At 35.7% G+C, this 26,567-nt stretch overlaps 1 protein-coding gene and 1 non-coding gene across 3 annotated transcripts in view; both read right to left on the bottom strand.

Annotated features, from left to right (window-relative positions):
- The window catches only part of DKK2 (dickkopf WNT signaling pathway inhibitor 2), a 107,472-nt gene that overhangs the window by 68,322 nt on the left and 12,583 nt on the right, over positions 1 to 26,567 (bottom strand). The gene's annotated exons all lie outside the window — the stretch shown is intronic.
- Positions 5,070 to 5,200, bottom strand: LOC114238998 (small nucleolar RNA SNORA18). The gene has a single exon (XR_003624212.1). It is a non-coding gene; the product is annotated as a small nucleolar RNA SNORA18 (small nucleolar RNA).

Raw genomic sequence — 26,567 nt, forward strand, 5'->3', positions numbered from 1 at the left:
CTAAAATATTAATTTCCTATAATCCAATTTGTTTCCTTTTTTGTTTCCAGAATTTCATAATATTAAATATTATATTGAGATTCATTATAGTCCTAATGTCATTTTCTAAGACAACGTTTTTGAGAATTAACAAGTCAGCAATTAAAATGTATAGTATTTTTGTTAATCCTTTTATTTCACTTTTCTTTAGCTATAGACATTGTTGTAAATATACTGACCAGAGTTCTGAAATTCTTTTTCCTACTTCAAGTACTTTATATAAAAATTTATAATTTAAAATTAAACTTTACTCAGAAATTTCACCAGTGTTCCACTCATTGACATTTTTTTTCACTTTCAGATTAGATAAAAGCCTCAATGGATGTTCTGTTATTTTTCATGAAATAAGAATGAATGAATTCATTTTCCTCTTGCTTGTTCACGTTTTGCTGAAGAAATTTTTAAAAAACAAATTCACCAATACGAATTTTCATGATCCTACATAATGTAGGAGAGAAAACAAATCATTCTCATGTGCAGAATAAGGTCACTATGGAACAGGATTCTATGTACCTTTAAGTACCCTTTGCCATGAGAAATGCAAAAGAAATTTTACTTCCATATTTTTACTTAATTAGCCATCTGTCCCAAACTCTTAATTCTGTGATATTCCTTAAAGTGGGGGGAAAGTGCTGAAGAATAAAAAAAACAAAAAAGTCTACTTTGGAAAGCTTTCATTTGTAATGAAAATCAAATAGAATGTATAGAGACGAAGTTTATTTGTCATTCCAGATCTTCGGAATCACAGACTCTCTTAAATGATAAGTGTTCAGATACAAAGCTGGCCCCAACTGCAACGATTTATAGATCAGATTTGAAAAACAGTCTATGATTCAATTTATGGAAGACATAGAATATGCAACTATAAGGAAAAAAGTATAAACTTAGAGATCTCTTGTTTCCAGTGCTCTGATCAGGATTCCCTTCTATTTCCAGGAAAGGTAACTGAGCACCTCTCATTTTAAGTTTGTAAGATTGTAAATTTAATATGCTATCAAGAAAAGTTTTTGAATGAAGTTCTTTCGAGCCCAGAATTCTATGGTAAACTATGAAATCAGGTGGATGTTGAAGTTGACAGATCTTGGAGGCCACAACTACCCTCACCCTCCAAGACATCAAAGAAAGGGCAGGATCTAGTGATTAACCTCACACACAAAATTACTGGGCCATGGGATGCAGACAGGTTTTCAGAGGTCCTTCGGTGGCCTGTTTTTTGTAGTCTAAAAACCAGTGCGATGAGGAAAAACAGCTGCACAAGATTGGTCCTCTCCTTTCTAAGGCAGTTGTGACAGGAATACAACTAGTAGGTTTCCCTGCTTCTCTGAAAAGTGTCTGACACCTAGTTTAGCTTTTTTCCGTAGGCCAAGGTTAACTCTGAGTTAACTTTGACTAATAATAAATTACATATGATTTTGAAAAGAAATCACTGAGTTGAGAGGAAACGTAGGAAGTTTCGCTATATTTATATACTAATATATATTAAATATTCCCTACAAATTGGCACACAATTACCTTTAGAACATTCCTAGAGTTCTATAACAAAAAACAGCCCATTTACTTTCATAAAATCTCTGACTTTTAGAAAATTTTACCTTAAACAAAATTCAAGTTTAATCTCTGTAATGCCTACCTAACCATTAGTCCCAGTTCTTTCTTTCCGTTACAAAGAATAACTGTTTCCATCGTGCTAGCTATATAATACAAGAACTCTTTCTGTATCCTCACCATCTAGCACAGGGTCCTAACATGTAGCACCTCCACATCAGCACTTAAAATATTGCTAGACATTCTTCCCAGGTTAAAAGTTTCAATTATTTTATTTGTTCATCCTCTGAAATGGTTTTCAGATTTTTTATCAGCCAAATGCCACATGTTTTGGTGGGAATATATAGATCATATTTATGCATATAATGTCAATATGCAAACAGATTCAATTCCTCCTGAAATATAGGAAATTACCAAGAGTATCAACAAGTTTATCTGGGGCCAATCAGCTATCCAGACACTCAAGAGATATATTTTTTAATTTCCTTAGCGTTCAATTCTTCCTTTACCATGCCAATGAAAAATCTTCCTTGTAATTTCATACAGAAAAAAATTATTGGACGACAGGAACACAGCAAGTCCACAAACCAAAACATCCATTATAAAGGTCCTGGTAGCTAAATACTGATATTTCTTCTCAAAACTTTCCAAGACTCAGGTGTATTGAAATAAATATTCATGTCTGCAATTATGTATGTATGTGTAATCAGTTACTCAGACACTTTTTAATGGGCATTATATCAATACTTGTCCTTCTCATTTTAAATAGTTTCTTCTTTTTCTCTTTTATGGTCTACCAAACTGCATCTGACTAAATGTACATATTTAGTGAAAATGGATTCCATTAGAGTGTAATGTTACCCAGCTATTGTTTTCTTCGGGAGGAAATAATGGAGAGCATGTCCAGATGCTTAATATCAGGCTCCTGTTTCTAGAATTACAGTCTTAAAGATGTCAGGACTGTTCAAGAACAAGGATGGTCCAGAGATTGTTCAGCATATGAAACACCCTTTTTGTGAACATTTAAGCAGGTGAGGGAGGAGAATGCTAAACAACTGGCAGAGAGAACTTGAAATATTTAAGCAAAAGACTTTTCTTCCTTCTCAGCTGTCAAGACATCCTGTTTTTCCATGAAATAAATGAATCATATTTTCTGATCTATTTTGAATGTACTGAGTTTTTCTGGTCCATTCTGTTTCAGTGTCACAATGTTGTAGCCCTCCGTCTGGCCACGAACAAGTTATTTTGCTTGCATCTTTTCTGGAAGAAGAGTACATTAAGTGTACCCACATTTTCCTGACAAAGTACTGTAATCACTTTGGTTATGCAAGGGCATGAAGGTATGTTTACCTCCCTTCCTTTACTCCAGTAAAGGGCAGCTCTCTGAGATGGATGCCACCAAGAAGTTTACAGTAAATCTCGTTTAACACAGTAGCTCTAGTCAAAAGAGAATAGTGATGTAATTTTAAAAGAAACTCTTCAATGTATTCTCATGTAAATGGAACAGTTCTACAAAATATTAATAATACTTTTCACAAGTGTATGTTCAATAAATTTGTTGTCAGATTTTCTTAAGATGAGCCATATATACAAATAGCTATAGCTAATCAGAAAAACTGTCCTAATGTCTTACTCAGAGAGAGAAATCTGTTTATTTGTACTAATTACAGAAAGCATTAAATAGTACTTCAAATTGATGACCATATTAGAAAGCTTACATTTGAGGCAGTAAATCCCAAGTATAATCACATAAATTGATTATAAGTATGTGATTTTGCAGCTGATAAAAATAGCTTCCTGAATACTATGGGAGAAACTTCCAGAGGAACAACTGAAGCATTAAAAATGAGGGTCACTGAATTAACCAAGATGCATAAAGTAACTCTTTAGAGTCATCCACTTTAAGTTTCTTTAGGGTAAAAAAAGCAGGAGTTGGCTTCAGGGAAAGCATACCAACTTTGGAATCAGAAAGACCTGGATTAATAACCTGACCTCAGAGTTTAGCTTTTGTGTCCTTAGGCAAGTTACTTTACTTCCCTGATGATAATCCTAAGCCTACCTTCCAGAGTTGCTATGAGAATCACAACTGAAATACGTAAATAACCTAGCACAAGGCCTGAGCCACTGCATGTTTTAGGGTTTTAAGAATGCATTAGATGTGACCCTACTTTATAAAGAAAATCTTTAAATATATATGCGTGTATGTGTATGTGTATACATACATATATATGTTTATATCTTTTTTTTAGAGGACTTCTTTTTCTAATTCAATCTTTATTTCTTTAGTTCGAAAGTATATGGCTACATAAAAAACAAATAGCTTGTTAAAAAAATCTAAGTCAAATTTTCATATTTTTTCATCTTCTTACTTTAATAGTGTATAGACATATGTACAATGTAAATTTTAAGTATAAACTGCGGTATTTTCAATTGGTAAGAGTTCAGCTCTTCAAATAATTCTGGTAGAAAGAAGTGTGCCTATGAAAGGAAGGGGAATGTTTTGAAACCTTATCACTATGAAAATGGATAAATGTGATAATGAAATATGTAATATGAAAAGAAATACATAAAGAGATAAGAGCAGACATATTTGCAGAAAAGGAAAGTGTGTAAAGGGTGATAAAATGAAAACATAAACATCAACAGGCCAAAATATTTTAAAACAATGCATAAGTTTTATAAATAATCAAAGATAAAAACCCACTAAAACTTACTTATTGGACTTAAGATTTGCTATATATCTAATAAATTCTTACTTTTAAGAAGAATGGTCCTTGATTAATGGCAAATTTGCTTTTACTATGGAGTTTTCTTTGCTAGCATTAACAGACTGGAAAACCACAGTTTAACAGTTTTGAAGTGATGTTAACGGCTAGAGATTAAGTTACAGTGTTTCTGTTTAATTCATCAAAAGTATAGCACTCATTTCAATGAGAATAAAGAATGCTGTTTATAAGATTTAGACAAAATGATTATGGATTTTTAAGTCTAAGCAAAACTTGCACCATCCATTTTTTTTTAAGTGTAAAGGGTTTTTTTAAATTATGTGTAACACAAAGTTATTTAAGTCAAAAAGTTTTTAAGGAATTTCACATGTTCTGATTCTTTCCACTGCCAATCACCTTAGTTCCTCCAAACTCATAATCTTCAAGATAAAATAGCCCTTTCAAAAAGAAGTTATCGTGTGAGTCAGCCCACAATTCTTTTAGTTAGGCTTCTTTGATCTCCAATGAAATATGGACACACTTCAAAATTCCCCACCTGTAATCTTTGGGATCCAATTTCCTCAAGCGATTTACTTTAGGACCATGTTTAGGGTCAGGCGATGGATCTGCCTGGTTCTGAATTTGACACCCTCTAAAAATGTATTAGGTTCAAATCATATTCACTCCTAAGCTATCACACCCTAGAACAGTACAGATCATTGGGATATGCCAATACCTAAGATAAAAAGTTTGTTAGGTTTTTCATAGTTTACTTGGCAGTTCTGTCTTGTAGTTCTTTCCCACAGATCTAACAGGTAGTTCTATGAGTAAAGGAAACCACACAGTTAATCTATGAGGCGTTTCCAACGATGTAGGTTTACAGAAAAAGCCCCATCGGGATAGACCTCAACTGCACCATCCATTTTGCAACACTGGACACTAAACTGCTTTTAGCACCTGAGACTTGACTCAGGATGGAGGCTTCTATTCAAGGAGAAAAAGAGCAGTTTATACCTGCATACCTCAATTTGTTATTTGGTAACTATTCAGTGTCTTTCTGTATGCTAGTCTTTTTTCATCTGACTATTTTTCCTATTTCATATGCTAACAGAGGTGGCCTTGTACCAGATTTCCTAAATTGTGACCCCTTTGAGATAGAGCGCACCCACATAAGTCAAAGGACAAAGAGAACGAATGGTCCATTATCTGCCAGACTCTTCAAATGTACTGTCTCATAAAATCCTCTTGCACTGAATATTATCTCAGTTTTACAGATGAGGAAACTAAAATTTGAATTCAGTCTCTTGTCCATGACCATACAGCTAGGAAGTTTAGATCTCACTACCTTCAAAATCTGTGAGAGTTGAGGTAAGTAGTTATTCTCCGTTTCACAACTACCTGACATGTACTAACTGCAGCTGGTTCTAAGATTGTAGATGTGAAGCTTCCTGGGAGAGAAAACCCAGGTATGACTGGTCTGAGGATTGACCTCTTTTGATTTTTCCCCATATCATATGGACAGGGCTCTTCTCTCTGCTAAAAACAAAACAAAACAAAACAAAACAAAAAACCTACCCTCTGTTCAGAAATATAAAGCCCCAGTGCAACCAGGTTTTACAACTCTCCAGCACTATAAATCTATGCAACATACAAAGCTAAGGAATGCCAAGGATTGCCAATAGCCATCAGAAGAGGTGAGAGAGAACCCTTCCCTATAGAGCCCTCAGAGGCGGAATGGTTCTGCCAGCGCCTCAGTTTCAGGCATCTCCCATCCAAACCTGTGAGAGAATAAATTTCTGCTGTTTTAAGCCACTCACTTTGTTAAAGCCGCCCTAGGAAATTAATAGAGATCTTGGTAATCCTAAAGGCTTTCCTTTTCTAAGAATTTTCTAAATAAGCAGCTTAACTCTTATATGATGATATTCGTGCTTTCAAGACTAGATTAAGGAAATAGGTTTTTTAAGGCAACAGAACTGGGGTTTAAATTAACTGGTACTGATTGCTGTGAAGATTAAATAATATCGTTAAAGCTCTTAGCCCCAAACCTGGGAGGTATCTCTTGCTCAGTAGGAACCGTACCTTACCTTCTCTTTCTTTTTCTTCCTTCTTATCTTAGATTATCTGCAGGTTTTAAGACCACACAGGGCAGAGAATCATGGCTTGCCACCTTTCACACCATTTGGTGCGTTGTCTTGTGTGTTTACAAAAGAATGGACTGTTATTTTTCTTACCTAACAGAATGAAAAGTTATTTGTTTTCCATATGGAAAAGCATATAACAATGCATTAAAGAAATTTTCTGGAACAGTTAGGAAAAAATAAACATTTTAATTCACAACAGAGAAAAATCATTGTCCTTTGGAATGTGAAAGCCTTATCATTACATCATTACCTTCAGTGGATTACTGCAGACCTCAGCCCTGGAAAACCCTCTGGTCTTTGCTGACAAGAAATATACTCACCCAATCAAAGATAAGCAGTAAGTGAAATGTTACCTACCATGAAAATCTTACTCTGCACTTAATTTTTTGCACTTGGTACATAATGACTTTTCCATCTTGCTTCAAAGAAAAAAAAAAATCTTTGATTTCAAAACCATGTGTTGGAGAAAAAAAAATCTGTCCTGAATTATATCATTCTGAACTAGCTACAAGACACTGTTTCTTCACAATGCCTGATTTCACAGTGCATAGATATGCAAACAAATTGTTCAGATCTTTTAAGTCTACATTTTTGTATCCTGGAACTCAGAGTATCACCGTGTGGCTATATAGTTAGCAGACCTACTGGTCTTCTCCCTGCCTTTTACTTGCTTTTTCCATAAGCAGAAGCTGGATCTAATTTCCAAATGAAAGACCTCTTCACCAAAAATTTATTTTTATGAAGGAATGGCTTTACAGTGTTTGCCATTTGGGTTCTTTTATTTGGCTTTTTTAATTCTCTTCAAAATGTGAATGGAAAATGTTTATCTGCTGGAGGGCTTCACATGCTTCTGCTTTGCTGGCTCAATGACTTCTACTGCCAAAAAGAAAAAGAAGAGAAAAAAGAAAGAGAGAAAAAGGAAGAGAAAAACCACTAGTCATCACATAAATGTTGAGCCAAAAGCAAATTTGGCATGCCCTAAAAATGGTATGAAAAATTAAAAATCAGTCTCATTCTAATAGTCTAACTTCTGGACCTGGGGTTCTGGATCTACTCCTTGTTGAAACAGTTACCATAGCACAGTGATTAAAATTCCAGGATCTAGATTAACGTAGATGTGTTTGACTTCAACTGTGCCACTTACAAACTATGTAATCTTGAACAAATCATTTGACTTTCCTCAGCTTTCACTTCCTTTTCTGTAAAATGGGGATAATACCCGTCTCTTGTCACCATTGTGAGGGTTAAACTAGATACGTGAATAAAATGCTTAGCATAGCGTCAGATAAGTTATCACATTCCATAAATGACTAATAGTACCTGATTCATGGCACCTCCTACAGGATTAGGGGCAGACTGATAGTGAGCTCTTCCATAGCTCAAGTCCACTAAAACCTTGTTACTTAACAGGTAGTAGGGGCTGTTCGGAGAGCACCTTCTGAGGTTGCTGAGGGAGAATTTGTTCCTTGTCTTTTCTGGTGGTTGTTGACAATCTTTAGCCATCCTTGGCTCATAGATGGCTGCCTTCCTCTTCACATGGCACTCTCCGTGTGTGTCTGCTACCCTGACAGAAACTTCAGAGGGAACCAGCTCCTGGATGGCTTAGTCCTTCTCTCCTGCAGGCAAGTCAGAAGAGGGTTCTGCACAGGACAGTTACGGATCTCCACCAGAGCTTCCTCAGGCTTCATTCTGCCCAGGCATAGTTTACCATCATTCTAGTCCTAACAAATGTGCTCATGTTCCCAGTGTTCCCTGAGCTGACTAGAGAGGCCTCGGGATCCCAGCCCAGCAGCCTTCATTGTCATTGAGCCAAAGGCTACAGGAGGCTCGAGCCTCGGTGGCACTGCCCTAAAGCTCGGCCTTGGCAGGATTCTGACTTAGAGGCATTCAGTCATAGTTCCACAGAGAGTAGCTTGGCCCCCTTGGCTTCTCGGCCAAGCATATACGCCAAATGCCTGAACCAGCAGCTTCCTTTCCTGCTGGTGGGGTTACCATGGCAACAACAAATCATCAGCAGGGTACAACTAAGCTGTCTCAGACCAGGTCCATCATCATCACATCACCTGGGACCTTGTTAAAATGCAAAATGTTAGGCTCCACCCCAGATTTGCTAAAGCAGAAACTGCATTCTAATAAAATGCCCAGGTAATTTGTATGCACATTATAACTTGAGACGCCCACTCTAAGAAGTTGTGTGTGTAAGTCTTGCATTCCAAACTGAACTACAAGATGGGGGAAAAAAATGCACAGGGATGGAATTCATATTCCCTATTTGTTTTACTTAGTTATTTTCTTATGAGGGATGGTCAAAATTAGAAGTGATGAAGCAACATGGTTCAGCGTAACTTACATTCATAATACTATGTGGACTGGGAGAAAGAGAGCAAGAATCTATAAAATAGAGTGCAAGAGAGAGAACAATTTTAATTAAGCCCACCATTCCAAATTGTATAACACAGTGAGTGAGGGATTGGGTATATGAATATGCTACTGAATTACTCAGTTTCAGAGTGCTTCTTATATTGTGATATCGTGGTATTTCACTTCACTGTGATTCAAGGGTTTAGAGAAATACATTTTTCATCTATTAACTACTGTATCTGATGCTCATACACATCACAATTCTAGTGATCCCTTCCAGTAATGAAGAAAAAATGGATTGTACTGGTTTTTATTGATAGACCTATGCTAGGGTTCACAATGATGTCTGCCTAAGAAATTTTCAAGGGTGATTTAGACCAAAGCCCCAATTAAGAATCTATTAACATCTATTCTACCATTAACCACAAGTCATCTGCAGTTGCCAACAAATTCTTTTACTAAAGTTTTAAAATTGACCTCACTCACTATATACTACTATAATTTAATAAACTTATAGAAGATGGGGTGTACAAAACAACTGCCTAAAGGTCACACATATTATAGGAGGAATAATGTCCCCCCAATGATGTCCATATCCTATAACCCCTGGGACTTGTGAGCATGTTGTCTCACATGACACAAGAGACTTTGCAGATACTAAAGACCCTGGGATGGGGAGATTAGTCTGGAATATCTGGGCCGGCCCAATCCAGTTACATAGATCTTTAAAACTGGAAAAGGTTTCAGAGTGATGCAATGTGAAAGGATTCAACCGTCTGTTTCTGGCTTTGAAGATGGAAGAAAGGGGTCCAATGAGCCAAGGAATGTGAGAAACCTCTAGAAACTGGAAAAGTCCAGGAAATGGATTCTCCCCTAGAGCTCTAGAAAGGAACTCAGGCCTGCTGACACCTTGATTTTAGCCCAATGAGACCAGTGCTGACCTGCCGACATATAGATCTATAAAATAATTAATTTGATTGATTTAAACCACTAAGTTTGTGGTAATTTGTTACGGCAGCAAGAGAAAACAAAAATTAGAAAATTTTAAAATGTGCAATGGCAGAAAGACCTAGAAGACCTGTTTCTTCCTCCTTGATGCCTTCAACACAGTTCTCCCCAAAATATATGGAGATATTTTGATTCTGCTCTAACATCATTGCATTCTTTGTTTTCTCTATGGTATCTGATGTGCACCATTCTCTTAGTTCACCTCTACACCTCTTGTAGCCTATTTGCATTATTATTCTGAACTTGCAATTAAGAGGTAGAAGCTGTTTTCAAGTATTTTTTAAGTGGGAGGGTAAAATGCAGAGATTTTAATTTTATTTTGGTTTTAGTTTCTAATGGGCTCAGACACTCTCTGTTAGACAAATTATATTATGATCTTACAATTATCAGTAGAGTTTCACTGATTATGCTACACTAGTTAACAAGAAGTTTTTCAATCTCACTTAATAAATACTTTTGTTTCTAGAGCAGTGAGTTCCCACATGTGGCAGCTTACCAGAATCACTGGGGAAACTCCTCAGAGAAGACGATGGTCTCCTGTTTTAAAACAGCATAACTATACAGAAACTAGAATTGTAATGCCAATGGGAATTTAAAATAAATAACACCCTTCTGTGTAAAACTCAGTCGTGGCTTCAAAGACAATTCCACCATTTAAGAAAATGTTGGAAATAAAAACTAAAGAGCTAAGAAAGTAATCAAAGAGCTAGAATGTAGCTAATGAGCTGGAAGGTAAATGTCGGAAATAAAAATTAAAGGGCTGGAGGGTAATGGTTTGAGGGCTCACATTAAAATGACTTAAAAAAAAAACAAGCAGCTTTTTGTGTGTTATTAATGATCATCATGGCTGAATATATAAGTTTGATAATGTGGGTAGGGTATTACAGCATGATTCAGAAGGAGGAATTCCAACATAACAACGTTTCAAAGCAGTCCACTTTTCTATACACCTAACTAAACCCCGGGGAGGGAGTCCTCCCTGGTCTCAGCTCCTCTTTCCATGCTTAGCAGCACCTGGTTGTAGGAAAAAGAATACCTTCGGCAAACAATCTTTTGGTAACCAAGAAGGTTTGTTTGTCTGAATCAAATTTCTAGAGTCTGGTTGAAATCTTTAGTGACTCCAAGATCATGTTAAGTGCACAGTATTTGTCAAGTGTTAAATTCTGTGTGATTCATTTGATGGCTGAATTGAGGGCAGGTGGTTTCCCCTTTTTTGTTTACTCTCTGCTCATCCCCTCCCCTGCACTTACCCTCTCTACCTCCCAATTTGACTTCGGTGAAAGAAGTGAAAAGGCAGGTGACAATCTCTGGCTTGTGTCCTGTTTCTATACAAAGCAAATCAAGTGAAAATTAAGGAAACATACAACTGTTACATAAGAACCTTTTGGCAAAAATATTGTTCTCAAATTTTGAATGGGAAGTATAGTGTTTTGAGAGAAAATTGAAACAAAATTTTAACCTTCCTTGGTTATAAGTAAAATGCAGCTATTTTGGAGGAGAAAGTGAAGGGAAATAAGGAGTGTTAATAAGACAAATACATCAAACATTGATAAACAGTGAAAACTTTTCCAAAGGGTAGTGTTTTAGATGTTATAAAGAGAAGATGTTCTTTAAAATAGAACTTCAAATTTTCAGAGCTAATGGATAAAATAAATGGGTGCATATATCTTGAAAGAGCAACTATCACAGTAACTTTGCTTTTTTAGGTTAATGAACGATAGAATGATCCTGAATTCATTTTAAAAAGACAGAAGATCTGTGCTTTTTTTTTTCTTAAGTTTGTGCTTAAATTTAAGCTCCTGCATGGAACTTTAATATGCCCTCTGTGTCAATGGACTCAAAAGTAATGGAGGCTCTGTTTTCTCTTTATATGGTCATGAAAAATTTAAGTTCTTTTTTTCAGCAGAGGCTTAAGAAAAGTAAGAAAACAGGTTATTTTTTCATATGTATTAATGATCTTTTCTTGCCAAAGTAGTCATTTATTTCAGCACTCTTGAAAATAATGAGAGTGACTCCATTACTATTTTTAAATAAATAGAATTTTAAATTATACCACTACAAAATAAGAAATGTTTTGAGAAGAAATCAAATATTTGAAGTATGGTGGTGCTATGGCTCACAACTTGAGGTGATTTTCTAACCCAAAGATGCCCTTCCTTGAGCATGCTCATAGAGTTTAATATAATTCTAAATCAATAGTTCTGTTGTCATCTTCAAGTACAGTGGATCTCAAGTTGGCTGCACAATGGAATCACCTGAAGAGCTTTAAAAACTAACCATGCCTGGATTTTACACCAGGAGATTTAATTGTTCTGAGGTGCAACGGGGCATCTGGTGATTCTAGTATGTAGCTAAGTTTAGGAGCTGGTATACTAGTTGATGAAGTCATGCTGTATGGCAAGGATAGACATATAATGACATACTTGATATTGCTAAGACTCAGGTAAACAGTGGGAGGTGATTGCATGTCATTATACAGGTTTGCTGATTCCTTGGGTAATATCAACTCTCAGAATGAGAAACTTCCCCAACTAGACCCCCATCTCATCTCCTGACCCTTACTCCTTTCCTGGCTGCACCTTGTTTGATTCAACTCCAATATTCTCTACTAGTAATCGCCCTGCTTATGTCTCAGCCTCTGATAAAACAGGATAAAAGAAAATAGGTATTCTCTAATTACCGCTAATAAAAACTGAGTAGACTACATAAAAAGCAACATGGTATCACGTTTCATGTTTGAGAGACACTTTAAAAGATTTATAATTCAACACTTATTCATTCATTCAAGTAATATTTACTACATGTCTACTCTGTGTCTGTACTAGACACTAGATACACAATGGTGAAAAATAGGATTTTCAGTTTGAGTAGAAATGGGGACTGAGGGGTACTACTGACCAAAAATATTTACAGTAGCAACAATTATAATGAGAGTAAATACAGGGTGCTATTGGAACACATAGGAATCTTATTTTGTCTTGAGAAGTTCAGGAAAGTCTGCAGGATGAGCAAGAGTTACGCAAGTAAAATGTGTAATGGGAAAAAGAAGAAGCACCATGTGTTAGGCAAAGATAAGCACTCTTGTAAGTCATGGACTTGTAAGTCATGTTAAAGCAGTTAGACTTTACCTTAAAAGGGAGAGACACCATCAGATTTGCAATTTTGAAAGCTCACTCCAGCCAGAACGTGGAGGAGCAAAGGGAGAGGCCAAAAGCTCCTTTAATGTCTCATACACACAACATCTTACACACACACACACGTGCAAACTGAACACTCTCTACACTTCAAGTTATTTATTTAGTGTCAAGTAAGACTTATACTTGTTTCCAAGTTTTAGGGTTTAGTAGTCTAAGAAAATTATAAGTCATATAAAATTGTTACTAGTAGTAATAACATAGAAGGGTTTCCTAGACTTGATATTTTACTAAACAGACATTTTCAAGAGTGTTTAGAAAGATGATGAACAAATACAATCAAAACTGGATTGCATAACAGATATATCCATTCATTACTCTGTGATCAGGAATATTTGATTATTTGTAATGTATTTTCATAAAATGCCAAATAACAGAGAATTTTCTGTTCGCAATCTGATAAATGAAAACGAACATGAGCATCAAGGATTATCAAAGTAGAACCAAATATATCTTCTCAACAACTGAAATGCTTTTATATACATAACATTTTTAACATGAAGGAATTCTAGATTACCTACTAAAGGATCAGTTCAAAAGGTAGGATGTCTATCATCTTCAAGCATAGAAAAAAAATTCTCCTTAGTTTCAATACTAGAAAGTTATAACATGCCCTTCCTTGGCTAATGCTCATTTAGTAATGTTTTCAGGACTGGAGAATTCAAAAATAAAAATAGTGGAATTAAAAAGTAATGTTGCAACTGAGGAAGGGCCTGGGCTAATCTCCACTGACAACAATCAGAACCACTGAGAGTCAGGACAACAGTGTGGGTTTGGAAAGACGAACCAGAGAATCTGAACTTTTTCTGTATTTATGAGATATTACTACAAACAAAAAGCTGAAAAAACCATGAAGGGCTAGAAATCTGCAGCTGGAAGGATAGAGGGGAGAAGATGAGTTCTTATTTTCAACATATGTGTTAATTATTACACAAAGCAGGGTAGGAGTTTGCAGCTGGAAGGGGTAGAGCAAAGGAAAAAAGAAATTTTATTTCAGAATAATTTTATGAAATCATGGTTCAACAGGGGATCTTGCAGCTGGGGGAGGGCAAAGGGACAGCAACATTTTTCAAGTAAGTCACTTTAATATGCAAGCCCTCACTTTGACAGCATTGGAAGGGATGTTCTTGAATCAGTATCAAAGTGGACTAAGACATTTTGTTATGCAAAAAAACAATTTTAGGCTCCTTGGATAACAGAGATTTTTCTTTAAATGAGTACTTGCTAACCAGTTTCTAAATCTCTGTAATTCTGTGGGAATTCTTCTCGAATTACAGAGAATAAGATTTTGGCCCCAGGTGACTGTTCCTCAATTCTTCAAGTTTGTACTTCAAAAGGATTTATTTTCCTCTAAGGATCCCAAAGCATTTTGCCATCTGTGAAGTGTACCATCACTTTATCGCTTTAAATGAGATGTTTTTTACACACACACACACACACACACACACACACACAAAGGCAAAGAAAAGAAAAAACCATGTAGGTTTTTTTTCCTTCCATTTAAATGACTTGATTTACCTGCAAGTAGGCTACCTTCCTACAAGGTGGGAAACGAATAACGATACAACATCTATACTCACTTGTGTGCTTTTAGTTGGTTAAAGCCTCATCAACTAAACACTATAAACTATCTAATGATTCCCTTTCCAAGTATAGGTTAACCCTGTATTAAGACACCTAAATATGAGAGTCATTAGGCAATAAAAATACATAATACTTCTATTTCTATTTTTAAAACTGAAATATCTACTAAATTGTGAAGGAATGAATAAAATGGAGCCTGTAATGCCAAGAGAGCACTAAAATGGAGCCGGGAGGCCATTGGGAAGCGGACCTATGCATGTCTCCACCTGGATGGAACATGAACTTTGAACTGGGCCACAGTATCCTGAAAGAACACTTACACAGCAGACTCTCAAATAATAACAACCCTAGCAACCAATCAAGTATAGACAAAAATGGTTCCAGTCAGCCAGCACCAATCATAATTCTTGCAATATGACTTATGTCAGATTCCTGCTTTTTCCATTAAAAATCCTTTGGCTTTCAACCCTCCTGAGAGTACATTTGGGTTTCTACCAGATTCTGTGTCTCCAGAATTGCAATTCTTAAGACCCCAAATAAATGCTTTTGTTGCATTACAGCAATGGTCTTATTTTTCGGTTGACAAAATACACATCATTACTGTCACACAATCTTTCACTGTTATCAATTTAAGCTAAATCCAATATCTAATTTAAATAACATTTCTAAGAGAGGACAGGGGCATTTGTCTTTTCTCTATATTCCCAGTTCTAGGACAATACTTGTCATATAAAATGCTCTCAAAAAATATTGGTTAAAGAGAATAAATGTTGGGTTCAATTTTAGTAAGAGGTGATAAGTCTCAGAACTTAAAGAGAGTGGATCAAGTTGCCTTTCTAGTTCTGTTAAGTTCTAAAACTCCTGAAAGTTTTCTGTTTACTTTGCTCCTAACCACTGGAAGAGAAAGACCAAGAATTTGCAAAAGAGAATTGTCCTCAAACTTTTGAGTCTAAGGACCCTATTAGAATTTTAAAAACTATTGAGGGCCCCCCAAAAGCTTTTCTTTATGCTTGTGATATCTATCCATAATGACCATATTAGAAGTTAAAACTTTTTAAAATATATTTATTAGTTCATTACAAAATAATAGCATAACCCCATTATATGTTTATGAAAAATAACTATATTTTCTAAAACAGAAGAAAAATGTAGTGAGAAGCATGGAATTGTTTTATATTTTTGAAAATCTCTTTAATGTCTGACTTAGTAGAAGACAGCTAGATTCTCTTATCTGCTTCTGCATTTAATCTCTTGTGATATGTTGTTTTGGTTGAACTAGATAAAGAAAATCTGGCTTCACACAGGTATGTAGTTTGAAAGAGGAGGAGTATTTTAATAGCTTTTTCATATAATTGTGAATATTCTTCTTTGATTACTACACCAAAACTCAACAGATGGTAGTTTCTTAAAGGTTAGTTGCAGTATAGAATCCAAAGCCATATTAATGAAACTTTCATACTCTATTACACTAAAATCCTTTGGTCTACTTTGCACTATCATTCTGCAACATCATCCATTGATCACTTAGGAAATGTTGGTTTGTAGAGTTATATAGACCTTGAAAGCTCATATCTTATCGTGGCAACAAATATCATGAACTGTTTTCCTTGAACTAACAGGTTCACTTTGTTCTTTCTGAGAAAACACTTGCTAAATAACTTGGTAAGTCTGAATAACTACAGCTTGTTTTTCCGTCATTCTTTCGGGTAAAAAAAAACAAAACAAAAAACGGCTGTCCCTGAAAAAAAAGCAGCAAATTCAACTTGCAACTCAAGTATTGCAGTCGAATAATGAGATTCAACAAAAGTGCTTTATGCATACTTACTATTACATTTTACAGAATGCTTAAAAGATATGTACTCAAGATGTAATCAAATTAATTAATTTTTACTGCTTCATCAAGGACTCTCTTAAGGGAAAGTGGCATACATATGTATGTATGTATAATTTTATTATGAGTATGTTGGTGAAGAATACAATGGCTACTAGCAGTTTGGTGCCACTACACTGATTCATGTTAAGGCACCAGCAGTTTTACTCACCATTGTTTTTTGCACCATTGATAACATAGTAAAAGAAAGGCAAATAACATCTTAGTGTTATTATGAAAAGAGTTTTGAATTTTTAGACTTCTTGAAAGGGTCCTGGACATACCCAAGAGTTCATGGACCAAATTTTAATAACTACTGGCATAAGGCGATTTTTCATGTCAATAAATTAGAAAAAGTAATTTTCTCTTTTGCTCTTAAAGAGAAGAGTTACAGCACCCACCCCTGTTCTCTTTAGAACAGGAAGTTGCTAACCAGATATAACTTACCATTCACATAATAAAAATCATTTTAATCACACTCTCCAAATGCAACAGGCAAAATGCATCCAAAGCTGAATGGCTGAAGTATCTCATATCCCATATAAATAATATTGCTGAAGGGAAAGTTTAAACACAGATTTTAAAGATATTTCAACCTGTTTTAGTACAGCTTAAGAATCATCACCTACTTTACAAGCAAGAAACCCACGAAGCAAATAGATTTAATAAAATTCCCAGTAGAACAGTTAAGCAAAAATTTTTCGTAAATGTGATTAAATTCATCCAATATTTATGTCAGCTTCAGTGTTGAGACCTTAAAATTATTATTCTCTTCATTTATAATAAGTAATTTCATCTCTATCAAATCTCCTAGGAAGTTACAGTAACAAGATAGAAACATGTTTTGCAGAAGGGGTTGCTTATTGAAGCCATGAAAGCTTTTCTAAAAGAAAAAAAAAATGTTTCTACATTAGGGTTAGATAGAAAATACCCCCAAATCATGACATTTTCAGAGATGGTGAGTAAGCAGAGGGATATCCAGGTTCATAGATCAAGGGAATATGCTGGAAGGTGGGGATGTGTGAGAATGGGAAAGAGGTTCATCACTGGTTAGGGAGGAAACTCATAAAAGCTTTAACTACATTCTCTAAGGTCTGAGTCCTATTTTTACTCAACTTTCCCTAATACTGTTTATCATAGTGTCAACATACGACCTCTAAACATCACTTTTAAAATGATAATCTCAAACTATATGCTCAGAGATATTTACCTCTCTCTTAACACTCATCTGCAGATATCTTACCTGAATGGATGATCCCTAAGCTATACAAGAATTCTCAGAGATCTCTTCTGTATTACCTTTTAATTTTTATTTTTTAAATATATTAAAATATATTTGATACATGCAAAATATATTTAAATATTTTAAAGTTGGCAAGCACAACTATGAACCCACCATCCAACCCAAGAGCTAGAACAATATCAATAACTTGCCTCCATTTAGTATACCTCCTATATCCCAACCCTCTTGACTCCCTCTAAAATTAACAGTATCCTCCATAATATTTATATATTATAAATATAATAATAATAACATATATTAAAGAACATAATATATAAATAATATAACTTACATTTCAAAGCTTCATTTGTGCTCACTTCTAGCTATAGTTCTAGCTAGTCTAGCTAGCTAAACTATAGCTCACTTCTAGCTATAGTTTATTTTTCACTGCTCCATAGTACTCCACAGTATTACTCTACTATAATTTGTATATACGTTCTTTTGTTGATGAACTAGGTTGTTTCCTGGCTTTTTATACTACAAGCCATGCTGCTATAGCCCTTTTTATACATATCTTGCGGTACACCTAAATAAACACTTCTCTGGGTTATATCCTTAGGAGTAGGATTGCTAGGTCAGAGAATATAGGAATGTTCAGAATTACAAGATATTGTCAAGTGGTTGTAGCAATTACACTCCCATGAAAAATATATTAAAATTCCACATATTCTCTTACACACTTGGTAGTATCAAGTTCTTAATTTTTCATCATCCAATATGTGTAAAATGGAACGTCAATATCTTAATTTGCATTCTCTTTATTACTAATTAATACTGAAGCTCTATTCAAATTTTTATTGGCCATTTTATTACCCTTCTGTCAAGCACCTGTTCATGGGTTTTTTCCCATTTTTATGGATTGTGTACCTCGGTTTTAATTTCTTATTGATTCGTAGGAATTTGTTGAATATTCTGGACACTAATCCTTAGTCATACAAGATTTGGGTTGGCTACATGTGCTGTGTACATCTCCCAGTTAGTGACCTGTTTTCTACTTTCTTTATGGTATCATTGGGTAGGCCAGTATTACTTTAAATGTAGTCAAATTTATCATCTATTTTCTGGTTGGTGCCTTACTTAAAAAATCATTTCTTTCTCAAGATTTGAAAGATATTTATTATGTTTTCTTCTAAGTGTTTTTCAAATTTTTTTCTTTTTGCATAAAAACACTAATTCATTTAGAATCGATCTTTGTATATAGCAGTGTTACAGTATCAGTTTTTTCCTTATGGATACTCAATTTTTCCAACATCAGGTTTTAAACAGTTCCTTCTTCTCTTAATGATCAATGTTTCAATCTTTTTTTGGCTCTCTAGTCTGTTTCATTGGTTAATTGGTCAATACCACAGCATCAATTAATATAGCTTTATATTTTTCATCTCTCTTGAGACAAAATATTTAGTTCTGTAAATGGGATTACAGAATAACCTGAAACTTTGGCAAAATAAAATACTTTTAGTAGCTAAAATAAAATACATTTTTTCTCAAATGTCTATGTACCAGTATGACAGATAAATCATACCGGTAACATGAGTAAACACCAAAAGAGAGAAATCTCTCATGATAAAAATTGAGACCATGATAAATGGCATAATAACAATATCATAATACCTCTTGTGTGATATCATTTCCCCTTCCTTTTTTAAATTAATTTTACTTTATTTTATTTAATTTATTTTTTTGGTTGCATTGGGTCTTCGTTGCTGCACGCGGGCTTTCTCTAGTTGTGGCGATCGGGGGTTACTATTCATTTCAGTGCGCAGGCTTCTCATTGCAGTGGCTTCTCTTGTTGCGGAGCACGGGCTCTAGGCACATGGGTTCCAGTAATTGCAGCATGAGGGCTCAGTAGTTGTGGCCTGCGGGCTCTAGAGCACAGGCTCAGTAGTTGTGGTGCACAAGGTTAGTTGCTCTGCAGCATGTAGGATCTTCCCGGACCAGGGCTTGAACCCGTGTCCCCTGCATTGGCAGGCGGATTCTTAACGACTGCGCCACCAGGGAAGTCCCATTTCCCCTTCCTTTAAACAATAAATAAAGCTTGCCCTTCCAAAGAGTCAAGTTAGAGCAAAGTTATTTGAAAATTTGAGGTTGGGAAACTAAGTCACATCTCGATATAAGACTATTAGAGAACATAATGGCCAATCTAAGAAATCATTTTCCTTATCTGCTGGCTATGTATGTACTATAACATAAAGAAAAATTAAAAGACGACCCCCCCCAAAAGGAAAAAAAAAACCAAAACCAAAACCAAAAAACATTTGGAAAGTATCAAGAAAGCACAGCTAATACATCGGTTTGGTGTTGTCTGGTCACTAAAAAAATGATTGAGGGATCCAGTCTAACAAATAACAGGATTTTCAAAATGCTTTTGTTTTTATAGGGTATGGTCAATAAATGCTTCTTGATTAATTTTTCCTGCTCTGGCAATGGCAGACTTGATGATTGAATTGGTTTTTAGGATACCAAATTCTTTAATACTCTAAATGTATACAGATGAAACACTTCCTAGACTATAAAATGAATATGTTTCTCACGTTTGTGTGAAGGTATTTTCTTAGGAAGGTCTGTTCTGCCCTGTACGTATCTTGTCCTGCCTCAGTTAAATTCCTAAGTCATTTTTCTGTGAGCTACTGTTCACTCATACTTTTGTAGAAATGCCTGTTTTGATCTATAGATATGTTTTTAAGACAGAGCTAAGGGGCTTTCCTGAGGGGCTGGATGTGAGTGTAAGGGAAAGAGAGAAGTTACACATGAATCCAAGCCTTTTTGGTTGAGCAATTAGAAAAAGAGACTTACCATCAAATGAGATGAAGAAATCCATGGGTGCAATAGGTTTGGAAAAGGGAGAAGATGATTTTGATATGGTCAGTATGAAATATCTATTAGTGGAAATGTTAGGTTAACACATTATTCTTATTATTCTGAAGTTCAAGAGAGAGGTATTGCTGAGAGATGTAAATATGGGAGTCATTGGCATATAGTGGTATTTAAAGCCAAAAGATCATTAACTCACAAAGAAAATGGCTATAAATGGCAAGGACTAAATATCATACTGGTATTAGACCAGTTCCCGTGCTCAAGAAATAATAAAATTAGTTTGTCGTGATTTATTCTAAGTAAAGCTGTGTTTTTTCCTTGGGTAAATCTATTTCCCTAAGTACCTAATTTTATAATCTGCTTTGTAATGTAGTCCACATTCATCATTCTATAGAATAAACCTCCACTTTTTTGAAAATCAGAATATCTCTTCCATATTATATTATTCCTTTTAGATCCATGGCGATAATTGAATTATCTTAAGACAGTGGGATAAAATCACTTCTGGGTAATAAATTTTTCCTTCTTGAGCTGAGCCGAGTAATCATATCTGCTTATCTAAATGCAGACCCAACCAAGTTTGTAGAACCTACTAGAGTGAAAATGAGTAGCTTTTAATAAATAAGATATCAGTTTCAAAATTATTTTTTGTGAGAGAGAATCAGAGTCAGGGCAAGAACACAATCTATAGCTCTAAATTATGATACCACCTACTTCCCTCATTATTTCCCCTTATGTTTTTCCTACTTAGACATATTCATTATAAGCAGGTGTTAGAGGCAGCTGTTACTAAGATGGAAAGGAATGGGAAAGTTCTTAAATATTGCTTTCTTTATAAAAAAAAAATGCAGAACATCTGGGTTCTGGACTTCCCTGGTGGCGCAGTGGTTGAGAATCCACCTGCCAATGCAGGGGACACAGGTTCGAGCCCTGGTCCGGGAAGATCCCACATGCCACGGAGCAACTAAGCCCGTGCGCCACAACCACTGAGCCTGCGTGCCACAACTACTGAAGCCTGTGTGCCTAGAGCCTGTGCTCTGCAACAAGAGAAGCCACCACAATGAGAATACATGCACCGCAACAAAGAATAGCCCCCGCTCGCCACAACTAGAGAAAGCCTGCGTGCAGCAATGAAGACCCAACGCAGCCAAAAATAAATAAACAAAATTAAAAACAAAAATCTGGGTTCTGCCCAGAACTAAGAAATATTTTTGGTGTGACTGAAATGATTATGCAAAAGATTACGCAGAAGGAACAGCAACTAAATTTCTTCCTTGTTGCCTGCATTTTAAAAATCTCCTCTTACTTTCACAGTAGTTTTTGTAAAATGCTATGAAAAGTTTAATGCATTTGTCTAGTTTTGCTTATCTTTAAACCCTTGAAGACTACTTAACATTGGAATGTGGTTGCTCAATATTTATTAATTATTAGAAAACTACCTTATAATGTACAATTTTTAGCTTTATTACAGCAGTAGTTTCCTTCTCTAAAGAACTTTCCCACCCTTCTGAGATGTACCCCAAATCCTAAGAGGTGAAAGGAGGAGATATGGATGACACAACACAATATAAAAAAGGAAATCAAAACCAAAAAGTTGGCCTAGACTCCTAGAACAAACCCTGTACCCTGGGTCCCAGCTAAATATGAGTTAGAGGGTTATGTTACCACCTTAGTCGGAGCTGTCATTGTTAGGCCAGTATATCTGTTGTCACTGGAAAACAGCATAGCCAAGTCATACTTCCCAATGGAGGAAAGTGTGGTGTCAGAATCTCAGGAAGGTCCAAATCAGGACACCTGCGTGCCAGATCGGCCCAGCTACGCATGCGGGCTGGCCAGAGCTGCAGGACGCCGTCTGCTCAGCACATGAAATGCCAGCTTCTTTGCCGAAGATGGGTTTGAAGGATGGGATTCTTTAAAGAGAAAGCTCACCACTCGGCTGTGACATCCTTAGCCTTTCTCACATTTTAAAATAAACAATTTTAGGAAGAGGGGATTAAAGGCTTATGTCTGAGAGATGACAAATATGGTATATTGCTAGCTCCAGAAGAGCTGCCTCAGAAGTCCTCCTTCAGATCGGCATTTGGCTTTTCATTCTGGTGACTGATGAAGAATGACTATAACTCTCAGAATATTCCAGGTGTTAAGCATGTGCAAATTCCAAAAATGCTCTATGTTCTTGTCACTGGGTTTGCAACAATCAGACCAACAAGGGAATATCTCTCTTCCCTATTCCCTTTAAGCCATAATGAGACATGTGGCCCATACCTTGACTTCCTGATCTTTAATGAAAATCTGGTCAGAGAAAACATGGTGGACAACCCAGAGTCTATTGAACAATTAGTATTAATTGTCTTCCCCCCCCCCCCCCACTAAAACTGACATCTAGAATAGTATAAAGTAAGACTCACTTCTTTGCAATTTGCGGGGCTGAATTTCCCACAACTTATCTTTAGGTCCTTATTTAGCAATCTATTGTTACCTTTAAGTCCCATTAGTAATTATTAGATATTTAAAACGTTTATTTTTCTTTTAATCGATATATATACTCTACTCCCCTTGAAGCTTGTGCCAATTTTGGTTTCTTCTTCAGAGATAAGAAAACAAGGACTTCAATAGTGTTTCCAGAGTTTATACGCACAGTTCTATAAAGTTGTTAAACTCCAAAAAAAAAAAAAAAAAAAAAAAAAAGCCAGTATGGTAAAACAATCTCATTCACTTTTACAAAAAAAAAAAGAAACTTAAGTGTTCTCCCCACTTCGCTCATCAAGGTAAAACTCTTCCGTATTAAAACTGTAGTCAAATAACTACAGTTATTGAAGCTGATCTATCATGGGACCACAGATACCAAATATTGAGCTTGCTCATAATGTATATAGTCACTTTTCTAGCATCTTCCTTCCTGCCTAACTGCCTCCCTCAAATATTTACTGAGTGCTCTGCACATGACAGATGCTATAGGGTGTTGAGAAAATTAATTTAATGTTATTAATATAGTGAAATTAATGTAAATTTCTTGGCATAAAGTAGGTTTTCAACAAATGTTAGTTGCACTATCTTCTAGAAGCAAGGGCCCATGTATTGCCTAGATATCCAATCACAGTACCAACCACACTCATGCTGGCTGTAGGATATTGGTAGGAATGTGCTGGAGGTGTATAGTCACAACACATAATATCAGATTGCATTATCCATGGGTAGGCAATGACTACAATTTGGAGGTTGGCCTGTTTATCCTGTTTGGTTTTGTGATTAAGTCACAAGTAGCTCTCAGTTATGTTCTTCCTTTCCTTTCCATGCATCTTAGCTGCAGATTGTCACTCCTTCAAATCCTTATATTAAATCTTATTATGGTGATTGCTATTGGCTCTTCATTGAATGTGCAATTCTTAAATCTGGTAGCAGGGATTTGAAATCAATAATTTGTCCAGTGCTCTGGCCCTCTGCCTTGATTCCCTAAGATATTTTAAATAGCCCTTGAAGATTAAGAACATCTTGGTCCCACCACCAGAGCATTTTCTCCAGCTAGTCTCTGACTCTCCCAGAAGTAGACTTTTTAAAAAAAAATTACTGGTGAGGTTGGGCTATGTTTTTTTTTTATTGATGTCTACTGAGAATCAGAATTATATTTTTTGGTCTTAATTTTTTAAGTGACAGGCCATCAAATATAGTTGTTATTTTGTGTCAAAAGCTTGTATTTTCTAACAACACACACACTCCGATCCAATTTGTAATCAATCACTGGGGTGGCTATGGCACAAGACCTGACTGTTGGTCACTTGTGTTTTTAACAATGAGAACCAAAAGAGACTAAAATTTAGTCACAATGTGTTGCAGCTGGTGTGGCCAGGACCCCACTGGAAATGTAATTTCAAGAAGATTTTTCTTGTTAAAAAGCCATTTCCTTCTGAAGAGTGTTGGGAAGATAGCAGTAGGGCAAATAGGCAAGTAAGGAAATTTACAAGGATTTCCAAAGAGCATTTTGGAAGCATTGTATTAATTTTGAACAATTGCCAAAACATTTTTACTGAGTTAAGCCGTTTAGCCTTTTCTCTGAAACTTTAATAGGATATGTTTGCATTAAAAAATAACTTATGACAGACATCTTTTTTTTTGGCCTCAGTGCATGCATTTTTACTAAGTGGCACATGAAGTAACGTGTGTCACCAGACTGGACTCTATGGCATTGCACTGTGTACGATGTGTTCCTGCCTCTTCTTTCAGGAAAAGAGTGGGTTTTGGGTGGGGAACGTACTGCTGGTTTGCACTCATTAACTGCTTCCTGAAAATGATGGTTTCCTGGGAATGGTAACCATGCTACATCAATTTCGACCAGGTTCTTCTAATAGAGAGGACCCGGTCACAAGATGATATTACAGGGTTTTTTTAAGACTATCAACCAAACTGAGAGTATACCACCTTAAAGCAATCAACATTGAAACGTTTATAATTATAACCACAATACTGACTCCGTGACTCAGAATGCTTTTCGGAACTTTTTGGAATTGTTTTCAGAAAGTACACTACATTTCTTTGACTAACATCCTCACCTTCTGTGGGATATTTTGTTTATGGAAACAACACAAAGCCACTCAGAGCCAAGGATTTTCAATGTGGTGTGTTGGTCAATGTATATAATCTTGTTTATGGTCATAAAATTATGGCCTAAAATAAATAAACATGTAAACTACTTCTGAAGTTAAGTTTCAAAAGAAAGGTCTAAATGACAATATCAGAGGAACGAGCTTTCTGCAGTGACTAATTTGGAAAAATAATGTTTGAGCATGCTTGTTAAAAAAAATCTATGACATCATTTTAAACTTGCACATTTATCACATTCTTGCTTTGATATATTTCAGCACACATTCTATTCTGTTCCTCCGCCTTACCTGTAGGAAGATCTTGTCCACTTTACCTAACACAACCCCTCTACCATCTGTTCTGAAGTCACCAGACTCCTACCCTCCTACTAGTGCAAGCTTGTTATTTCTTACCATGCTTCTTATTCCTTGTAAACCTGCCTCTTTCCACTTATGTTTCCTTAATGCTTTGTAAATGAAACTAGGATCAGACTTCCTCAGGGAGCAGTGAGGCATTAACAAAGGAAAAAAAATCAAAATTTAATTCCTTCCAAAATATTTGGAAAAGAAAAGGCAGGCACCACCTCTTTACATTACCAACATAATGTCTAGCATGTCAGACCTTTTCTTGACCGCTGATGAATACAGTCTTACTCTTCCAGGGCATCCTGACTGTTCATCAAGGGAACCAGAGTATACTCCATGAAAAATGACTGAAATAGCTTGATTACATTTTCTGTTAATGAGGAAGTGCTTTTACCTGGAGATTGATAGCCAGCTTTGTTTTATCCATGCTTCATTTACAGCAGAGAGCAGAATGTCCCCATTCTTAACATAATTAAAGTTAAGATAACTAGATAACTAGGAGATACAAGTATTCATCCTTAAAAATCTTTAAAAAAAGGAAAACTCATCAAATTGTTCAGCTCTCATACTGTATTGAAAATAGAGGCCTGAATTGGACAATATCTGGGATCCTCTTTCAACCTGAAAATTCCAACTGGATTCGTCAAATACACTACACTTGTTTTTACGGCTACTTATACCAAGGGCCCAGCATAACATATGTGTCTAATAAATGTTTCACTGTGATCATAGCATCTAATACATCTAAGAAGTAAGTAAGCAATTAACAAGTTGACTGGCTTACCAGAAGAACTTAATCACATCTGAATTCTAAAACATACCAATAAAAAGTCTCTAGCTGGATTCTCTAGCCTCCAATTTATATGAGGATGCAACATAGCATGATTAAGTAGACAGACTCAAGGAAGACTGCTTGGCTTTAAATCCCAGCTCTGCCATTCATCAGCTGTGTGGCCCCAGGGACAAAGTAAGAGAAACAAGACAATTGATGACATTGTGTGCCAAGTTGAGAAGTTTAGACTTCATGCTCTAGAAGTGAACATTTCTAGAGGACCTTTATCAGATTTTTATTTTAGAAAGC

This window comes from Balaenoptera acutorostrata, chromosome 5 (assembly GCF_949987535.1).
Source record: "Balaenoptera acutorostrata chromosome 5, mBalAcu1.1, whole genome shotgun sequence".
NCBI lineage: Eukaryota > Metazoa > Chordata > Mammalia > Artiodactyla > Balaenopteridae > Balaenoptera > Balaenoptera acutorostrata.